Consider the following 19,512-nt stretch of genomic DNA (forward strand, 5'->3'; position numbering starts at 1 on the left):
AGCATCCAGGAGGAGTCTGCCTGCAAAGGGGACACGGGCCCCGCAGGGGAGCCCCAGAGCCAAGGCACGCCTGGCCCCCGGGACCGCCAGGCTCCCCGCCCTGGGATGGACCCCAGGGATCCCCTCTGCTGGATGCCAGGAAGGGGGTGGGCTCAGCATTGGGGTCGGGGGCTCAGGAGACACTCGGGTGGACATCACCCTCACTGACCCTGCCCACTCACTGCCCTCAGGGAGCAGGAGCCCGCACCCCCCAGGAAGGCAGGAGGGGCCACAGCAAGCTCACCATCCTCAGCCATTCCCCCCCCCTTCTCTGCCCTCTGCAGAACCCGTGGGCAGCGCCCCCAGGGGGCACCTCCCGAGGGGGCTTGCTTCTCGGGGGGCGTCTGCTGTGGGGCAGGGAGCAGCTCAGGGCTAAAGGAACACGTGTCACCATGATTTAGCTGGTGGGAAGCTCCAGCGAGGGCTGGGGTCGCTGTGGGGGGTCTTGGCAGCCTGTGGAAGCAGGAGGCCCAGGTGCTTTCTGGCGGGGGGAGGGTCCACGGACGTGAGGTGCTCATGACCTTAGTGGGGTCCTGAGCACCCGTGGGGGACAGAGTAGAGCACCCTGCCTCTCGGATGCCCCTGGACAGAGCCCGAGATTCCCCTGCACTCCGAGACTCGCAGGCCAAGGCAGAAGACGTCATCCTCAATTATCCCGTGAAACGAGGCCAGAGGCACCTCTCAACTCAACACCCCCATTAGCCGATAATTCAGCGCAGATTCTCATCTAATGTGACTATATTTTATACAAATTATTTCGGACAAGAATTCAGTCCCTAATAACATTGATCTTCATAAAATTGTCGCCGAGCATCTTGTCTTGGGCCCCGCACTTCAGTGGAGGCTGCAAATCAAAGAGGGAGACAGACTTCTGATGACCTTGTGTATGGAGCCAGGGGCAACCACCCCCCCTGGGTCGTCGGCGGGGCCCCCGCAAGGAGCCACGTCTAGCGACACCACTGCAGTCTGTGTGGCCTGGTGGGGCAGCGGGGCCCTCGGGGCAACTGAGCACCCTGTACACCGATGTCTAGCTCCCAGGACACGTCGGGGACAGACCGACGGGCTTCTCAAAGGGCCAGTGCACGTGTGAGTGTGGCTGACGGGCACCCGAGGGCATTTGACGGGAGATTTATCGCCGGACACTGCGATGCGGGTCAGCCAGTGCCCTAATACGTTATCAGGCTTGTTGAAATATCAATTTTGCACATGGCTTCACACGGCTGCCTGCAGCCCTGCTCAGGCCTATTACTTAATTCTTCTGTCATTAAGAAATCCAATCTCTGATTCCAGTGGAATTGAGCGGGTGGGGGGAGGCGCAGGCTAATAGGGTTCAACTCTCTGCCAACTGCGGTTCTTACAGCCCCGAGGGGAGCGCGGGGTAGTCTAGGGGGTCCCAGGGCAGCTACACCACAGGAGCAGAGTCAGGCAGATGTGGGGGCTAGACGGCCGCCCTCCCTCTGGCTGTGACTGACCACCTGTCCAAAGCCCAGGGGAGAACCAGCAGGGCAGGGTCGATGTCCAGGCACCTCTGGGGAGGCCCCTCCCTGCAAGATTCTCGGCCATGATGCCCTGCAAGGGTCAAGAGCAGCTCTGACCATGGCGGGGCACCCTGCTGCCCTTTCCACTTGGCCAGGCATGTCCCCACACCCTCCGCAGCCTCAGCTCCGAGGCCGAGGTCACCCACGGCCCTTTCCCATGTCCAGGATGCCCTTGGAGTGATGGATGGCTTTGTAAAGCTCCGTCCTCCTCCCCCTCCAGGGAGGACTGTTGACAAGTTTTCTATATCACAAGCCCCTTTGTAATTGAGGACATTAATTTATTTCTCCGTCCTGTTGGCTCCGTGCTAAGCAGGTCCCAGTCCTCACCCTTCCAAGCTTGTGTTTGCCAACCATTAATCATCTCCATCCCCTGCGGGCCCTTTCCAATAGAAGGATTCATTTGGTGCACCTGGAGGAAGGTGTCCACTGTCTCACCAACGTCTATTCACAGACAAACGCAACAAGGGCAGATTTTTTAAAGAATCATTCCCAGCCTAAATGACCGTAAACAACTAATTTTCCCTGCTATCCAGCATGCGGCTCCCACTGTGTCCCTGCAGGGGCGGCCGTGGCAGCATCTCACACCCAGCCCTTTGTTCCCAGCTGCTGCTTAGAGCAGTCTGGCCTGTGTCCAAACCCAGGTACCTGCTTCGGCTCCAACTTAAAGTTTCCATTTGCACTGTGGGTAGTTTTTGAGTAAATGAATGTAAGCTGAGGAGGCGGCTGGCTGGTGAGCTGGCTCACGGCTGGCAGGCATCCCCACCCCATCCCTGGGAAGCCAGCCCTTCATCACTTGGATCTCAATGAAGCCTGAGGCTCCAGCTGCCCCCACTGTGCCCACAGCCTGGACAAGCTGCTTCTTCCCAAGTGAGACACACCCTCAGGTCTTCAGCATCACCCAGCGGCACCAGGAGAGGGGCCCCAATGCAAAGTGCTTGGCAGGCAGTGAAGACAGCAAAGTGCGCTGGGTCCTCACCCTCAGGATCCAGAAGGCAGGCAGGCGGTGCCCAGGGTGCCCAAGACCTCTGTCTGTTCACAGAATCAAAAGTTCCAGGAAAAGTCACGAAAAAGAATCTGCTTACTGAGAGGTTTTTTTTTTTTTTATCAATTGTTGTTTCTAAGGCCAAAAGAGTAGGAGAGATCAATTGAAACCCATTTAACTTGGATCACGACAAAACATACCAATGTATGGCAGGTCAGTATAGGAAAGGTGGGCTCTGAGGCTGGCCCTCATTAGTTTCCCAAATTTTATTGTTAGCTCATCCATCCATCCACCTGTTCATCCACCCATCCATCCATACATCCTTCCATCCATCCTTCCATCCTTCCATCCATCCATCCATCCATCCATCCCCATCCACCCATCCAGCCACCCATCCACCCATCCAGCCACCCATCCATCCATCTACCCATCCATTCACCCACCCATCCATCTCACACATCCATCCACACATCCATCCACCCATCCACCCATCCATCCATCCACCCATCCATCCACCCATCCATCCACCCATCCATCCACCCACCATCCATCCATCCATCCATCCACCCATCCACCCACCCATCCATCCATCCATCCATCCATCCATCCATCCATCCACCCATCCACCCACCCATCCATCCACCCATCCACCCACCCATCCATCCATCCATCCATCCATCCACCCACCCATCCACCCACCCATCCATCCATTCACCCACCCATCCATCCACCACCCATCCATCCACACATCGTCTCCTCCATCCACCCATCCATCCATCCATCCATCCACCCATCCATCCATCCATCCATCCACCACCCATCCACCCACCCACCCATCCATTCACCCACCCATCCATCCACCCATCCACCCACCCATCCATCCACCCATCCATCCATTCACCCACCCATCCATCTACCCACCCATCCATCCACACATCAGCTCCTCCATCCACCCATCCATCCATCCACCCATCCATCCACCCATTCAACCACAACCCACCCACCCACCCATCCATCCATCCATCCACCCATCCACCCATCCACCCATCCATCCACCCATCCATCCATCCACCCACCCATCCATCCACCCATCCATCCATCCATCCATCCATCCATCCACCCATCCACCCCCATCCATCCATCCATCCACCCATCCATTCACCCACCTATCCATCCACCCACGCATCCATCCACCCATCCATCCACCACCCATGCATCCACCCACCCATCCATCCACCCATCCTCTCATCCAACCACCCATCCACCCATCCATCCACCACCCATCCATCCACCCACCCATCCACTCATCCATCCATCCACCCATCCAATCACACTTCCAACTACCCACCCTTCCACCATCCATGTGTACACATACATACACCCATCCTCTCTTCCTCCCTCCCTGCTTTCTTCTTTCCTTCCTCCCTCCCCTTCTCCCTCATCCCTCCCTGGTGCCTCCTCACTGTCAGCCTCCAGCCACCGAAGGTCCTTGTGGTTTGGAATGCTCTGGATCCCCCAATTTCCTCTAGACCCCACCTAAGGTTTGGGGACTGAGAGGGCCATTCTGAGGCCTCTGCCTGGTGCCCCAACTCCCACCCCTGCTGCGGAGCTCTCCAGGGTGCTAGAGTGAGTTTGCTGGAACGAGGGGTTGAGAAGTCTGGGAAAGGAGATGGTGCCTGGAACCAGGTGGCAGGATGTGTGTGGGGTGGGGGGGAGAGACTTGCAGAGACCCATCGGAGCCCAGCTGAGTGGACACTGGACGGCTCCAGCGCTGGGCTTGGAAGAGCGGAGGACGTGAGCCTTTGGCGCGAGTGGGGGACAGAAAGAGCTGCTGATTTCATGGGAAGGTGGCTGACACTCCTTGGGCTGTAAGTGCATGAGCTCAGGGACTGTGTCTGCCTTGTCTCCCATGTACTCTGATGCTGGCTCTACATGACGAGAGGCAACCTTTGAAATGAAGACATGCAGCCGGGTTTGTGCTGAACCTGGGAGCCCACGAGCCTCCCAACCGAGCCGCTGTGCGGCCGATGAGCGCGCCCACCTGGGCTCACAGAGGAGGCTGCTCCGCCGGCAGCATCAGATCTGCGGCTGCACCCCCAGGGTGGGACACGGCCCGTGCGCTCCCTCTCCAAACCCGAGGACAGTCTCCTGCAGCTGCCTGGTGAGAGGAGGGTCCCTTTCCTGTAGAACATCCCCAGATCAAAGCACATGCTCTCCACCCCAAGGGAGAGGGGGTCACACCCACCGTGTGGACACACAAACTCTACAGGCAGTAGTACTCCTGCCCTGGATTCCTGGTTCCACAGCCTCAGACTCGAAGCCTCAGTTTCTGGACCTGAAATTCGGGAAGAGCCCTAACTGCCTCACAAGGTAGCCATGAGGCTTAGATGGGATGACGCGGTGTGTGTTACGTGCCTGGACCACATGTGGCTGAGCGGGGCCTCAGAATGCCTGAGGGAGCTGCCGTGGGAGCCCGCTCATTGACCAGGATGGTACCTACCTCATGGCTTGGTCACTGGGGTCTCCACGTGCTTCTGTCCCGGACAGACAGAGAACATCCCAGGGTGGGCCCGTGGGTCTCCCACCTGCCACAGGGCCTCCCAGGTTAATCTGGCAGACAGGCCAACTTGAGGGATGCAGAGGCTTGGGGGGTAAGACCAGAGCAGGAACTGGGCGACTGATGGTCAATGGGAGAGGAGCCGACCCTTAGGTCCTGCCTGGTCCTGTTTGGCCACCATGTCAATCAGACATCACAGTAACCAGACAAGAGAGGCTGCTGTCCACGCAGACAAGGCACCTGGGGTCACAGAGTGTGGACAGCCTCCCCATCCATCTGCCCCTCGAGGGACCCAGGGAGGGCTGAGGCCAGGACTTCCTGACCCCAGAGCCCAGGTGGTCTTCAGAAGGTCAAGGATGTCTGGCTGCCCGAGGCAGGTGGGCCCCCAGAGCGTCCCTCGAAGGGCCAGTGGGAAGCCGCACCCACTGTGACTGCCAAGCCCTCGCCACTCAGTGCCAGCCTTGGGTGTCACCTGGCAGACGCTCAGGCGTGAGAGGGGCCGGCACTCAGGCCCCTGCTCCCGAACCGGGGACCACCTTTCAGGTGGGCTCCAGCCGACGAAACACGACCACCTCTGGACTTGGCTGGAATTGCAAATGCGACCTGTGACCTGAGCCGGGGAGGGGCATGGGGCTGGGGTTGGCCAGAGGTCAGAGGCCCCGGGCTGCATTTCAGCAGGAAAAATAGGAAGGGCTCCTGGATAACGGAACAGCCTCACCTTCTGTGCGTAACTTACTGACCACGTTGGGGGACGGCGCTCAGGTGGCAGGGCCGCCCGGGTCCTGCACACAGGGGCCAAATCCAACTGGCAAGGGCGGGTCTCATCAGGCGCGTCTCCTGAAGTTTCTCTGTTAGCAGAGCTGCAGCCTCGACTAACCAGTCGCATCACCTACGTCCCCTGACCTTTTGTTAAAAAAGAAAAGTGCTGTTTCCTCCCCCTGGATTTATTTTGACTGAGACACGCTGCCCCCACCGCCTCCTGGCTGGAGGTCACGGTGCCCGTGAGGGCCTCTCAGGCGCCAGGTGTGAGTCGCTACGGCCCCACCCCGCTCCCCCGTCCAGGGCTCCCCAGCACCGCCGAGGCCGTCAAAATCAACGAGACGTCTGAGGAAGAGTCACGGCTCGGAGGAGCCTAAGGAGACATGTCCACTACACGTGACAGGGGCCCCCGATGGGGTCCTGGGCAGGAAAAGACAGCAGGGAGGCATTCGATGAAACGAGCAGGACCCTCGGGGCCTTCTGCCCCCACCCCGCGTCCCCCTTGCCTCTTGCTGTAGAAGAACTTCAGCCTCCCAGGCCTTCCCTGAGTTCCAAAGAGCAAATTTAATCAAAGGAGGGAGAAAATGCAGAAACAAAGGAAAACAGCCAAACAAGACAAAATAACAGTAGTCTATCCATAAAAACGAAGTCATGAAGGGCCTTTAATTCCTCCTTCCCAGGTGGCGCTAGTGGTAAAGAACCAAGGTGCCAGTGCAGGAGACATAAGAGACAAGGGTTGGATCCCCGCGTCGGGAAGATCCCCCGGCGGAGGGCATGGCAACCTGCTCCAGTATTCTCGTCTGGAGAATCCCATGGACAGAGAAGCATGGTGGGCTCCAGTCCATGGGGTCACAGAGTCAGACACGACTGAAGCGACTTAGCACACACACACAAGGCCTCTAGATAATATCCTGAGCCGTGTCCTTGAGCTGTTTTGCAGATACTGAAACTCCCTCCAAGTGGAGAAGTTAACTGCATGCTGCCCAGCAGCACATAGACCCCAGACCTGCTGGAACCAGCAGGCTGATGTCCAAGACTCCTGAGACATCACCGGTTACCTTCCCACCACCCAATCAGAGTACTGTCCAGGAGCTGACCCTCTCCCTCACCAGGTCTTTAAGAGCCCTTCTGAAAGCCCCGGGGAGTCTGGGCCTTCTGAGCATGAGCTGCCCTTCTTCTTGGCCCAGCAATAAACGCTGCACTTGACCTTCACCACCACCTGGGGTCGGTGGATGGGCTTTGCTCTGGCAGGAATCCAGATTTGGTTTGGTAACAAAAGTGACACACGGGCTCCTTCAGTTAACCACTGTATAAACATTGTTCATTAACTGTAACAAGTGTACCTTATTAGGGCAGCGTGTTAATAACAGGGGAAACTAGGTGGGCAACAGGGGAACTCTGTGCTCTCACAATTTTTCCTGTAAGTCTAAAACTATTTTAAAACAAAATGTTAATTTTAAGACGTCCATGCACAGATATGGCTACTGAAATGTCACTCATGACAAGGGGGTAGCTCTGTAAAGGATGAGACGTCCATGCAATGAAATACTACACAGTCCTGGAAAAGGATGGCTGGGAGCTCAGCTACAACCAAAAAATGTCAGATTTTACTATTAGCTGGAAACACAGAGAATTAAATTCTGTAAAGACAGGATCACAGCTTTACAAAAATACCGCAGGGAAAACGGCTGGAAGAGGAGTCCCAGCAGGTGCCCAGAGCCCTTTCCTGGAGGCGGGGCCGTGGGCTCTCCAGGGGCCAGGCGCTGCTTTGCTGAGAAGCGGGCACACACAGGAGCACGGTGGGCCAGCTTGGGCAGAGCGCACAGCGATTCCTGGACGGGACTTACTATTTCAGGAGCTCGGCAGGCTTGATACCAGGAACTGAGCTACAGCAGCTTCTGTATTTATTGCCCTTGCCACCGAAGCTGTAAATCCTCTGGCCTCATTTTGCTAAACACGCGGCCTCTCGAACTGCGGGTGTGAAAGCACAGTGTGACCCTCCAGGCCCCGAGAATGGGATTTGGACTGGATACTGTCCAGATGCCGCCCGGCTTTGTCGCTCTGCTGGGCGAGGGCAGCGAAGCCGCCGCAGCCGACAATGAGCTGCCCATCATGTTAGGAGGCGCGGCTGCTCTGCCCGGAAGATTAAAAATTTCGGGAGTGAATCCAGGTCTTGTCTGACATGACACGCTGGAAGCCAAAGCTCAGAAACTTCTGTGCTCGGTTGTAACAGGATAACACGCTGCAGCAGCTGCTAATTGCTGAGCCTCCTCCCAGACACGTGCTCCCAGAGTGCTGCCTCCAGGTGGTAAGCTGCTGGGCAGCCAAGGGAGCCAACGTGGACACCTCCTGGACCAGAGGGGCTCACCCTCCTGGCCCCTCCGTCAACCCTTCACGAGGCCGGGCCTGGGGCAGGACCCCTGGGCGGCAGGCCCCTCCCCAGCCCAGTGGGGTCATCCTCTCCCCCAGCCTGGTTTTGGGCGGCGGTCTCCTTCCGTCTGAATGTCGTGGCAGGAGGCGGGTTCACCTTCCGGGTCGCCATCAGGGCAGCATTTAAAGGTCCACAGAGGGTCAGCCCTGTCCTGGAAGTCTCCCACGGGGCTCCGAGGGCCGCCCAGTGGCCTGGTAGGGGCCCCCAGTGTGAGCACGTGTGGATTTTGAACATTGATGTTGCTACAGGGCATCGGAGTCCAGGCTTCCCCAACATGAAGAGAGTCCAGGGGCCAGGACGGGGCGCCCCCGTGGGGACGATCGCTGGGTTTTCAGACGAGAAGATGGAAGGCGGCTGTGTGTCCACGTTTGGGGCCAGCACTGGACCCCTCAGGCCGCAGCAGCCTCTCCATATGAGTGAGAACAGACAGGGGCCCCCCTCGTTTGGACACCAAGGACAGAGGCGAGGTGGGCTGGGAGGGGGTCCCACCCCCGCACAGCGAAGACGGGCAGGGGGCTGGGGTCAAGCCTGAAGCCTCCAGAAGGGGCGCCGGGGAAAGCGGAAACCCGGGGAGGGGGCGAGGGAACAGAGTGCGGGCAGAATGGGGCCTGACAGCCCGGTGTGTGGCCGCCAGGAGCCCCGGGGGGCAAGGCACAGGCGGGGACCCCGGCTCTGCCTACTGAGGCTCCATTTCCTGTATGTTTTTTTTTTAATTTACTTATTTTAATTGGAGGATAATTACAATGTGATGGTTTTTGCCATACATCAACATGAATCGGACACATACATACCCTGAATACACATCGTGAAACCCCCTCCCTCCACACCCCATCCCACTGGGCTGTCCCAGAGCACCAGCTTTGTGTGCCTGTTTCAGGCATCGAACTTGCACTGGTCTTCTGTTTTACGTCTGGTGATGTACACGTTTCAGTGCTGTTCTCTCAACCATGCCACCCTCACCTTCTCCCTCTGACCTCTCTGCCTGCATCCCACAGACCCGACCCCCACTCTGCCCCGCCCAAGTTCAACAGGCCCCGCCCCTTTCATAGATCCTGCCCCTTCCCCAGGCCCCGCCCCTTTCATAGATCCTGCCCCTTCCCCAGGCTCCGCCCCTTCCGCAGGCCCCGCCCCTTCCACAGGCCCGGCTCCTTTCATAGATCCTGCCCCTTCCCCAGGCCCCGCCCCTTTCATAGATCCTGCCCCTTCCCCAGGCTCCGCCCCTTCCGCAGGCCCCGCCCCTTCTCGCAGGCCCCGCCCCTTCCACAGGCCCGGCTCCTTTCATAGATCCTGCCCCTTCCCCAGGCTCCGCCCCTTCCACAGGCCCCGCCCATTCTACAGGCCCCGCCCCTTCCACAGACCCGGCTCCTTTCATAGATCCTGCCCCTTCCCCAGGCCCCGCCCCTTTCATAGATCCTGCCCCTTCCCCAGGCTCCGCCCCTTCCGCAGGCCCCGCCCCTTCCGCAGGCCCGGCCCCTTTCATAGATCCTGCCCCTTCCCCAGGCCCCGCCCCTTTCATAGATCCTGCCCCTTCCCCAGGCCCCGCCCCTTTCATAGATCCTGCCCCTTCCCCAGGCTCCGCCCCTCCCCAGGAAAGAATGTGTGAGCAGTTGTGTAGAGACAGCGAGCGGGAGACTGGTGAGAGGAGAGATTGTGGATTAGCAGATGTTGCTGGCAGGTTAAAGAGATGTAGACAGATGCATCTCTCTACGTGTGCAGATATAGATGTGTCTGTGTATATGTATGTGTGCATGTATGTATCACGTATTTTCCAGTGTTTGCGGACTATGAGTGAATATTTGTACTTCTCTTTGCTGAGACTTTCAAAATTTGCTTTGGACTGAAAAAAAAAGTGCTATTTAAGACAAGTGACAAGACGGAGCACAGCCTCATGTTGATCAGGTGCAAACCCGTAGGTCTTAGGGCCCAGGACACAGGACACGCTCCAGACCGACAAAGCAGAGACACAGGCTGGAGCCTTCCAAGGCGAGGCCCTCATACATTTCCTGGTGAAGATGGGACAGCCTCGGCTCCAAGGATCACCCAGCTCCACGCAGTGTCCGGGGACTTGATCTGGGGCTCCCGCTGCCTCTCCAAGTTCCCCAGGAAGCTGCTTCCAGAACCCTGCTTCCATCCCTCAGGGAACAGTCCTCGGACCCGCTGTGGGGGCGTCTCTGGGATCCCTTCTGAGTGCCTGGCGGCTCCTTCCATGCCCGAGGGCGGATCACACAACCCCTGGGGTCACCCACAGCACTCTAGATGTAAAGCCATGCACTTGTCTTCTTGGAACCTTCTGGGAGCAGGCAGGCTTGTCTGGGATGGGGGCCACACGTCTCCCCGTGTCGTGCTGTGTCTTGTGAGAAAACGTGGGGCCTCGGGGAAGGCTGCCTGGAGGCTCGTGATGGAGCAGGCCCCGCCCCTGCTTGTGTGACCCGCCCCCAGACAGAGCCCTGGCCCCCACAGACAGCACCCCATCCTGGAGAAAGGGCCCTCCCTAGGCCACACGCCCACAGAGCTCCTTTCTCCTGCTCCCTCCTGCTGGGGGTGTCAGCACGGAGACGCCCCAAAGGAGGGGAGGAAGCAGGCTGCCTGGGTCCCTCATGGCCAGCAGGGCTCAGGCCGGGCTCTGCCTTCTCAGCGACCGATGGCCTCACCCAGCTGTGGTCCCCCCAGCAGCTGTGGCCTTGAAGGACTCACCCTCTGGGCCTGGCAGGCTGGAAGCCAACCCTTTGCCATATGGCCACGAGTTAGGACCAGAGCTTTGGACAAAGGACCCACACTTACGGCACCAGCTTGTCCTTTCCTGCGTGTGTACAAGGCCGCCCGCGCAGCAGGGATTCCCCCGGTGTAACCCACAGGTCGGGCCATTTGCCTGTAAACTTAAGGGATCATAACAGGTTTCCGAGTGAGGCCAGGCCCGGACGATGCTCAGGTAGTGGAATGAACACCCAACATGCAAACTTGGGCTTAGACAGACCTCAGCTTGCACCCAGCACCCGGAAATGCTCCTGGCCCCCGAGAGGACTGGGGGTGCTGCCTCCCTTGTGGAGCATCCTGATTGTCCACCAAGGCCAAGCCTGGAGCTGCCGTGGCCCAGGCAGGAAGGGAGCTGGTGGCAGGAGGCAGGGCGCTTACATCCCAGCCAGGCGCTAAGCCAGACCACGCAGGTCCCTCTGGCCCTAAGACCAGCCCCTCTTCTTCCCTCTGGACCCTCCAGCACTGGCTGCCTGACCCCCCACATTGGCACCGTTTACTGACCAGCAGCTAAAGCACAGCTGAACACACGGTCAGGGCCGTGCTGGAGGGAGCGCAGGCCATGCTGGAGGGAACACAGACCGAGCTTGGCAAAGCCTTGGGCAGGGAGCAGCATCGGGAGGGGTGGGGCGCAGGGGACTCGAAGCCCACTAGCTCGAGGAGGGTCAGGAGGGGGGGGCCAGGCCGCTGGGCTTGACACTCTCTGGCCTCACCAGCACCGGATGTGGGCTTCTGACGAACCACCGTCTGAGCGCACAGACTCGGACGCCCCCACCTTCCCGCGGGTCCTGTTTCCCGCCCACCATCCACACTGAAGCCGGCCCAGCCCCTCTGTGACAGCTGACCCCACAGCAGACTTTGGGCAGGACTATGGCCGCCTGGGTGCCGGGTCGAGGACCCCTCCTGCTTGAGGAGATGCCCCAGTGGGCATGGTCAGACGCACGCCTTGCCCAGCCAGTGGCATGGGCACTCTGCTGAGGCGCAGTGGCGCCCGTGGTCTGGGTCATCCAATGGCATCCTGGAGGAGGCGGGTACAGTTGGACTTTGGGGGACAGAAAGAGGAGAGAAGGAAGGGGCAGGGTGCGGCTTCCGCCATCTCTCCCTACCCCACGGCAGAGCGCCCTTCAGAGGATGCTAGCGAAGCATGGAGGAAAATTTAGAAAAGAAATGCAGATCAATTCACATGTGCATACATAAATAAGAAAGCTGGGAGATGACTTGTTAGAGAAAGAAGGGGTCAGAGGTCCCCGCACCTAACTGGCTCCTCCTGGCTCACCTCCCTAAGAAGCGCAGTCCTGGACGGTACAGCCCCTGGGTTCTCACCTGAGTCTTCAAATCAGAGGGAAGGAGCTGGTCGCCCCAGTTCTCCTCGAAGGCCCGTGTCTCTGCCCAGACTCAGTAGCCGGGGCGAGAGTTGGTGTCAAACATCACGACGGGCACTTCCCCAGGGACCCCAGGCTTGTGAACCGGGAGAGTGGCGTGAGCGTGACTGTCATCCAAGCAAGGGGACGCCACCTGCAGGGTTTCCCAGGCAACCGATCACACCCCTCTGAGCTCCGGGAAGCCACCCGGCCCTGCTTCCGTTCCCAGCAAACTACCTGGGGCAGGACGACATGAAACTGTGTGTGCAGCGAGTGACCTTTTACTGAAGACTGCCCCGTCTGCTGCAGTGGTGATTTTTTTCTCCATAAATGAAGAAATGGGCTTCCCTGGTGGCTCAGATGATAAAGCTTCTGTCTGCGATGCAGGAGACCTGGGTTTGATCCCTGGGTCGGGAAGATCCCCTGGAGAAGGAAACGGCAACCCACTCCAGTGTTCTTGCCTGGAGAATCCCATGGACGGAGGAGCCTGGTGGGCTACAGTCCATGGGGTCACAGAGAGTCGGACATGACTGAGCGACTTCACTTCCACTTTTGCCATAAACGCGTCTGCTTCTGGGCTCGCTCACGACCCACTGGTTGAGGTGTGCGTCTTTGCCCCAAGGTTATGCCGTCTCTTTCCTTCAGGTTCACGGTGATGATGATGTAATAGCACAGGCATGCGGCCCCAGCGTCTGCAGGGTCACCCTCAGCTCTGTCCTTCCAGTCGGTAGATCGTCAGGCGATTCAGAACCCACTTATCGACCTCTGGGGGAGGAAACTCCCCAGCGTACCGTGGAGGCTGGACCGGAATGTGTGTGTTGCGTGAGGGAGAGCTGGCCTGCGTCACTGGGGCGGGCCTCCCGTGGGCTCGCCTTTCCGTCTGGCCGCCCCTCGGGGTCCTCAGCGGGGCAGCCGCTGTGCCATCTGCACGGCCCAGGCTGTCAGACTTGGTCCCAGGCCTTGATCGTCAGGGCTAGCAGCAACCTAAACAATCCTGTCTGTCTGTCTGCTCTTCTAAAGGAATGGCCTTGGGTCCAGTGACTGCAGTGAAACCACTAGTTAAACTGAACAGTTTGCAGATCTTTCTGGATTTTCCAGGTCTGCGTTCATGGCATCAGAAACAGTCACTGTGTTTCTTCCTTTCCAACCTGACATTCACTTTGACTTTCCTTTTGTGAGGCCTGCATGGGCCCGGCCATGCAGGCTGTGTCCCATGGAGGGGAGGTGACTGACAGGGGCACCCGATTCCATCCAGCGCACCCCCAGGGACCCACAGGCAGCCCCTGCGCTCAAATAAACAGTCTCCAGTGCCAGCTGTCTTTTCCTTTTCAACGATGCACCTTTGGGCTTCTCTGGTAGTTCAGACGGTGAAGAAGCCACCTGCCGTGCAGAAGACCTGGGTTCAATTCCTGGGTCCAGAAAAGCCCTGGAGAAGGGAGTGGCTACTCACTCCCATATTCTTGCCTGGAAAATCCCATGGACAGAGGAGTCTGGTGAGCTCCAGTCCATGGGGTCGCAAAGAATCAGACATGATGAGCAACTAACACACTTAGTTTTCTAAAAAAGGAAAATACAGATAGAATCATTCACTATAAAGTAGAGAGAGAAACCCAGCTTGTTCCCCAGCTTTGCAGGGGATTGAATCCCATGGGTGAGATGGCGAACAGGCACATTTAGCTGGAATGTTCTGGTCTTCCCCCAGATTCACTGGCCCCAAAGGTGCCACAGCCTCTGGGAGCGCACACAGGGCCCCAGCACCCTCTGGGCCAGGGGCTCGGGAGCCCACCCTGGCTGGCCTTCCCCAAGCCCTTTGCCCTTGAGCCCACCAAGGTCAAGAAGCAGCTCCCTGCCTGTCACCCTTCGGTAGAGCATGGGTGAGGCTGTACCCTTCCGTCAAGAGCAGCTCCCATTCCCAGGGGTCAGGCATTTCTGCGGCGATCTCGTGTGGCGGGTGTGGGCTGGGCGGCCCCCACTCAGCGCTGATGGGCAGGCGGGCCCCCGAGGGCTCTGCCCCCATGTAGAAGCCTCCCCTACGGAGCTGAATATGCCATATTGTGAAAGGGACACATCTATTCTTCAGCTGCTTGGTAAATTATTAAAAAATCAGCCTTCCATTTCAAAAGTGATCTAGAATGATGAGCTCAGTGGGGGGAAAATGCTGCCAAATGTTTTCTTGTTAAAAACCCTGATATTTTTTTTTTTTTTAATGCTGTAATATCTTTACGAAGAGCTGAAGTGGTCTGACCGGGTCTCCAGAGTAATCTTCTTAAAAGGTTTTCGATAATTTTAGACTTTTATTTGCTACGCATTTGAGTCACTTTGGAAGCTCAGCATGGTTTTTGGTTTGGATTTTATGAGTTTGTTTAATGCCCACTGTCTGAGCATTTCCAGCCATTAATTCGGCCACTTCCAGGGGCCGCCGCAGCCCATTACCTCCGCCTCCCCTCCCAGCAGCCGCTGCCCCTCCCATCTGCCCACCGGGGACCTCACGACTCACAGAGAGGACCCCTGGCCTTGCTTCCAGCTCACACCCCCGCAGGGGCCGGGCCCCCACCGGCTCCCAAGCTCCCCCTCTGCCCCGGGCACCTGCTAGGACCCCATTATCGATGGCCCAGCGTCCTAGGACCTCCTGGCCGCCTTCACTGTTGGGTGAAGCTCAGAGCCCCGGGACCCTGTGGGCCTGGTTCTCCCGCTCCCGGGGGCACTGGGGGGTGCTGGGGGGCACTGGGGGGCAGGGACGTGCAGGCCGGGAGCCCCCTTGTCTGGCCCTGCGTGAGGCCAGGGCCTCCCATCCCCAGGACAGGGCAGGTGAGGAGCTCTGCCCCCCTCCCTCTCAGCCTCCCTGCCCAGCCAGCCCCTGAGAGACACAGCAGGTGGACCACGCAGCCCCTCACAGTGGGCTACACGTCCCGTCCGCTCACAGGCCGGGGGCTGGCCCAAGTCACTCAGGACAAAAGCCTTGGGCCCCAGAGCCCTGAGATAGTGAACGTCTGCTGTTTAAGCCGCGGCTGGGGGCCCGGGCACAGCCAACCCTGCGCAGGGCAGACCTGCCTCCCTCTGGGTTATCGTGTGGGCGGCCCTGGCCTCGGCTTGCCCCTCTCTCCTCCACGGTGAGGGCGGCAGACCCTTCCAGGGGTGGCCGGCTGGATGGGAACCAGCCCCGTGCCAACCTGTGCAGGTGGGACCCTGAGGCAGCAGCTGTCCTGGGCCCACCGGCCAGGTCAGCACAGAGCAGGGGCTCGGCCCAGGCCCCCAGGCAGCAGAGGCTGTGTCATCTGCCTCCCCCAGACCCAGGCCTTCAGAGATCTTTGCGGGGCCAGCAGGCCCTTCCTCCTGGAGAAGTCCGGTCTGACTGCTGGAAGTTCAGTGAACCCACGGCCACGGAAGAGGTGCTGAGGGCACCCTGACCGAGCACCTGAGCACCAAGCACTGTGGGTACCTGGGGGACACGGCAGTGAGACAGGGCTGCCCCTTCCTCTACGGGCGCTCAGGGCTGCCCTGACCGGACGGAGAGCTTCTGGGGGGAGGCAGCTCGGGAGCAGCAGTGAGGGGCTCGGAGGGGCTTGCCGGGGGTCTCAGGGGAAGGAGAGGGTCCCTGAGAAGGCAGGGGGTGTGCAGGCCTCCAGCTCTCAGAGAGGGTGCGACCCCACACTGCGGGTGTCGGGAGAGCTGGGGAAGGGATGGGGGAGACCCCACGACCACGGCCGGGGTTCCACGTGGGCCTCCCAGGTAGGTTCTCGTCCCGGTCAGATGGTGGAGGCAGGGGGGTGGGAGGAGCCAGTTCAGCCTGTATGCGGGCTGGGACCACCCCGAGGCCACGCTGTCCTTGACGTGGACCTCTCACCGGAACTTCCTTCAAAACCACCCCACCCCCCAGACCCCTTTTCAGTCTTGCTTCTGGGGATGTTGCCTGGCCAGGAATTCAGGGGAGCAGCCCTGGAGCCCCAGCCAGGCTCCTGCTGTCCCGGGCAGATGGGCCTCCTACTGGGTGGTGGGGCAGCCCCACAGCCAGACGCCCACACCCCACATGGAGGGTGGGGACCAAGCTACGCGCCGGCCAGCGGATGCCGCCCCAACCCGATGCGGCCGTCCCCGGCGGCCGGGCTTGGCCTGGCAGCTCCCTGTCCTCTCAGCACCGAGTCCGCTGGGGAACCCGCTCCCCTGGTCATGGCCTTCAGCAGCCAAGGGACAGCTCAGAGGAGAAAAGCCACAGGCCCGGGAGGAGCCTGGGGCCGTAGCCGCCTCCGCGAGCCTTTGAAGGCAGAATTTTGCACGGGTTGGCGTTTGTTCTCAGCAGCAGGCAGCAACATCGGAGATGCTAACTGCTCTCAGATCTGCTTCAAGCAAAGGGACCGAACTGACTTAAAAGCACCCTGGAGGCCCCGGCAGTGGGTGGGTGGTTTCAGTGGGGTGGGGTCTCCGGGGCGTGCCCTCCTACACACAGGCACTTCCAGGCTCTGTTCCCGGCGGGCGGCAGCGCGGCCCAGGGGGTGTTTGCGTTCTTCCCAGGAGTCCCGGCCGCCCTGCACACGTGCGTTCAGGCAGCAGCTGGACAAGCAGACAGGATGGAGGAGAGATGCCGTCTCAGGCTGCTCGGGCCACAGGGAGCCTGAGATCAGGGTGCCGGGCGATGCTGCCCCTGAGACAGTCTCTCCTGGGTGTAGACGCCGCCTTCCTCAACGCCCTCACCTGGGGGCGGGGGCTGCGGTCCCTCCTCTTCTTAGGAAGCCCTGATCCCATCACAGGCCCTCTCAACGACCCTGATCACCTCCAGAGGCCCCGCCTCCCAACAGCATCACCTTGGGGCCAAGGCTCAAACACACGACCTTGTGTGGACACGGGAACCACTAGGCCAACTGCGGCCGGGGTGGCCCCTTCACGCGCTGAGCAGAGCGAGGCAGGCAGCTGAATAGTGAGGTCAGGGGTCACAGCCACTGCCTCCAGATCTGCCTGTGAAGACCTTCCATCCAGAAGCAGATCATTACCTTTCTTTTGTTTAAAAAGGAATTTGTTGTTGTGTTCAGCTGTTCAGTCATGTCCAGCTCTTCAGGAACCCATGGACTGCAGCATGCCAGGCCTCCCTGTCCACCACCAACTCCTGGAGCTTGCTCGAACTCATGTTCATCGAGTCAGTGATGCCATCCAGCCATCTCATCCTCTGTCGTCGCCTTCTCCTCCTGCCCTCAATCCTTCCCAGCATCAGGGTCTTTTCCAATGAGTCAGCTCTCCGCATCAAGGCCAAAGCAAACCGTCAGGGCGGGGTGGGCAGGCCTGGAGGGTGTCCCTGGCGGTGTGACTCCCAGGTCTGACCTGCTGATGGGCTGGAAGGCAGCCACGCACACTCTCTCCCAGGCACGGCCCGGCTCAGCCCCCACATTTGGTCTGTGCGCCCACTGGCGGCAACATCCCAGCAGCTCGTTAGCCAGAGGCCGCTGTCCTGCGGCTGCGGACACAGAGTGGGTATGTACATCATCTGGCTGAGGCCAGCTGGCGGGTCGCAGGTGCCTGAGCCAGCTCCTTGCTGACGGCCTCCCTCCCCCCGGCCCCCCAGGAACCGGCGGCGGTGGCCTCTCTGCCTTGTTAACACATCTGGCCCTAGGGGCCCTGCGGACTGGGTCAGCTGAGGTGCTGGGACAGCCAGGGCCTCGCTGTCCTGCCTCCTCCCGAGACGCAGTCTCCCGCCGCGTGCCCGTCTGGACGGCATCTGCCCGCGCTCTGTGCGAGATGTGGACCAGTGTTCTGCGAACTTGCATTTTTTATCTTAGACGGGTGCCGCGGCAGACTCTCCGGGGCTCGGGGGCCGACACCCGGAGCCCAGTCTCCTAGGATGGTGGGCCGCCCGGCCCGGCAGCCCCCGCTGCCCCAGCCCCCCTCCTGCTCACAGGGCGGGGTCCCCGCGTCCTGGGGCCCCACCTGCAGCCCCGTCTCCCAGGGGCAGGCCTTGGGCGCCTCGAGCCGGGCGCTGACCCTGACCGCTGCTGCCCTTCCGTCCAGCCCCAGGAGGAAGCCTGGACCCGGAGCGCCGCCTCAGCTCCACATGCTCGGCGCTTTAGTGGGGAGCTGGGGGCATGCACCCCCCAACTCTTGTGCCCACGGGAGCCACCCATGCTGGGAAGCCTCTGACCCACGCGGCTTGTGTGAGCCAGCTTGGCTCCGGCCTCACCCAGACCCCTGACTGGGGACGACTCCATCACCACCCCTCCTTTATCCGAGCCTGTTGGTCAGCTTCTGGGGCAGTGGCCCGGCCTCATCCGCGTCCACCCCCTCCGCTGCTGCTCACACCCAGGTGATGCCCAGGGCTGCCCTCTGGGGCCCAGCAGGGGCTGATGGGCTCCTTCCGCTGAGCCTGGGCGCTGCCCCGCTCAGTTCGCGGGAATCTAGTCTCCCCTGTGACTGCTGGCTCATGGGGACAGGAAACAGCACGTGTGGGCAGATCCGTGAGCACAGACGCCTGGAGCAGAAGGGCTGAGTGGCCGGCACTGAGGCTGGAGAGGTGTGAGGTCCACGGTTCCAGACTGGACAGAGGCTGCCGGAGCACCGTGAGCCCAGGACTTTGTGAAGGGTCCCTCTGCTTTCCAGCTTCTCAGGACGGGAGGGGAGCAGGCAGGGACACGGGGGCTCTGGAGACATCCGTGTCCGGATCCAGGAGGCACCGTGGCCGGGATGGGAGGAGGGGGTGGGGGGGGGGGACAGCAATTCCCTCCAGGGGGTAGGGGCATGAGCCCCACACTCAGCAACAGCTTTCGCCCTGCGAGAGGAGAGACAGTGACGGGGCATCTGGGCCACTGTGGAAACTTGGGGGTGACGAGCTGTGAGCCCGTCACCCTGAGACAGGGTCGGGAACTGTGCATCCTGCCCCATCACTGTCTCCAGGAACGGGGCATCCAGAGCATCGCTGGTTGTACCTGGGACACCGCCCGTGGCCCCCGAGATTCTTCCAGAAGCCTCCTCATCCTGACCTAGAAAGCCCTGCACTGCCAGGGCTTGGTCAGTCACAGCTCTGGTGCAGACCCCAGGACATGACAAGGGTGTCTGGGCGCTTCAGAGCAGCAGGACCGTCCTCTCTGAGACGGGAGCTGGGGGTCACTGGGGAC

The sequence above is a fragment of the Odocoileus virginianus genome, chromosome 23 (genome assembly GCF_023699985.2).
Source record: "Odocoileus virginianus isolate 20LAN1187 ecotype Illinois chromosome 23, Ovbor_1.2, whole genome shotgun sequence".
Classification (NCBI taxonomy): Eukaryota; Metazoa; Chordata; class Mammalia; order Artiodactyla; family Cervidae; genus Odocoileus; species Odocoileus virginianus.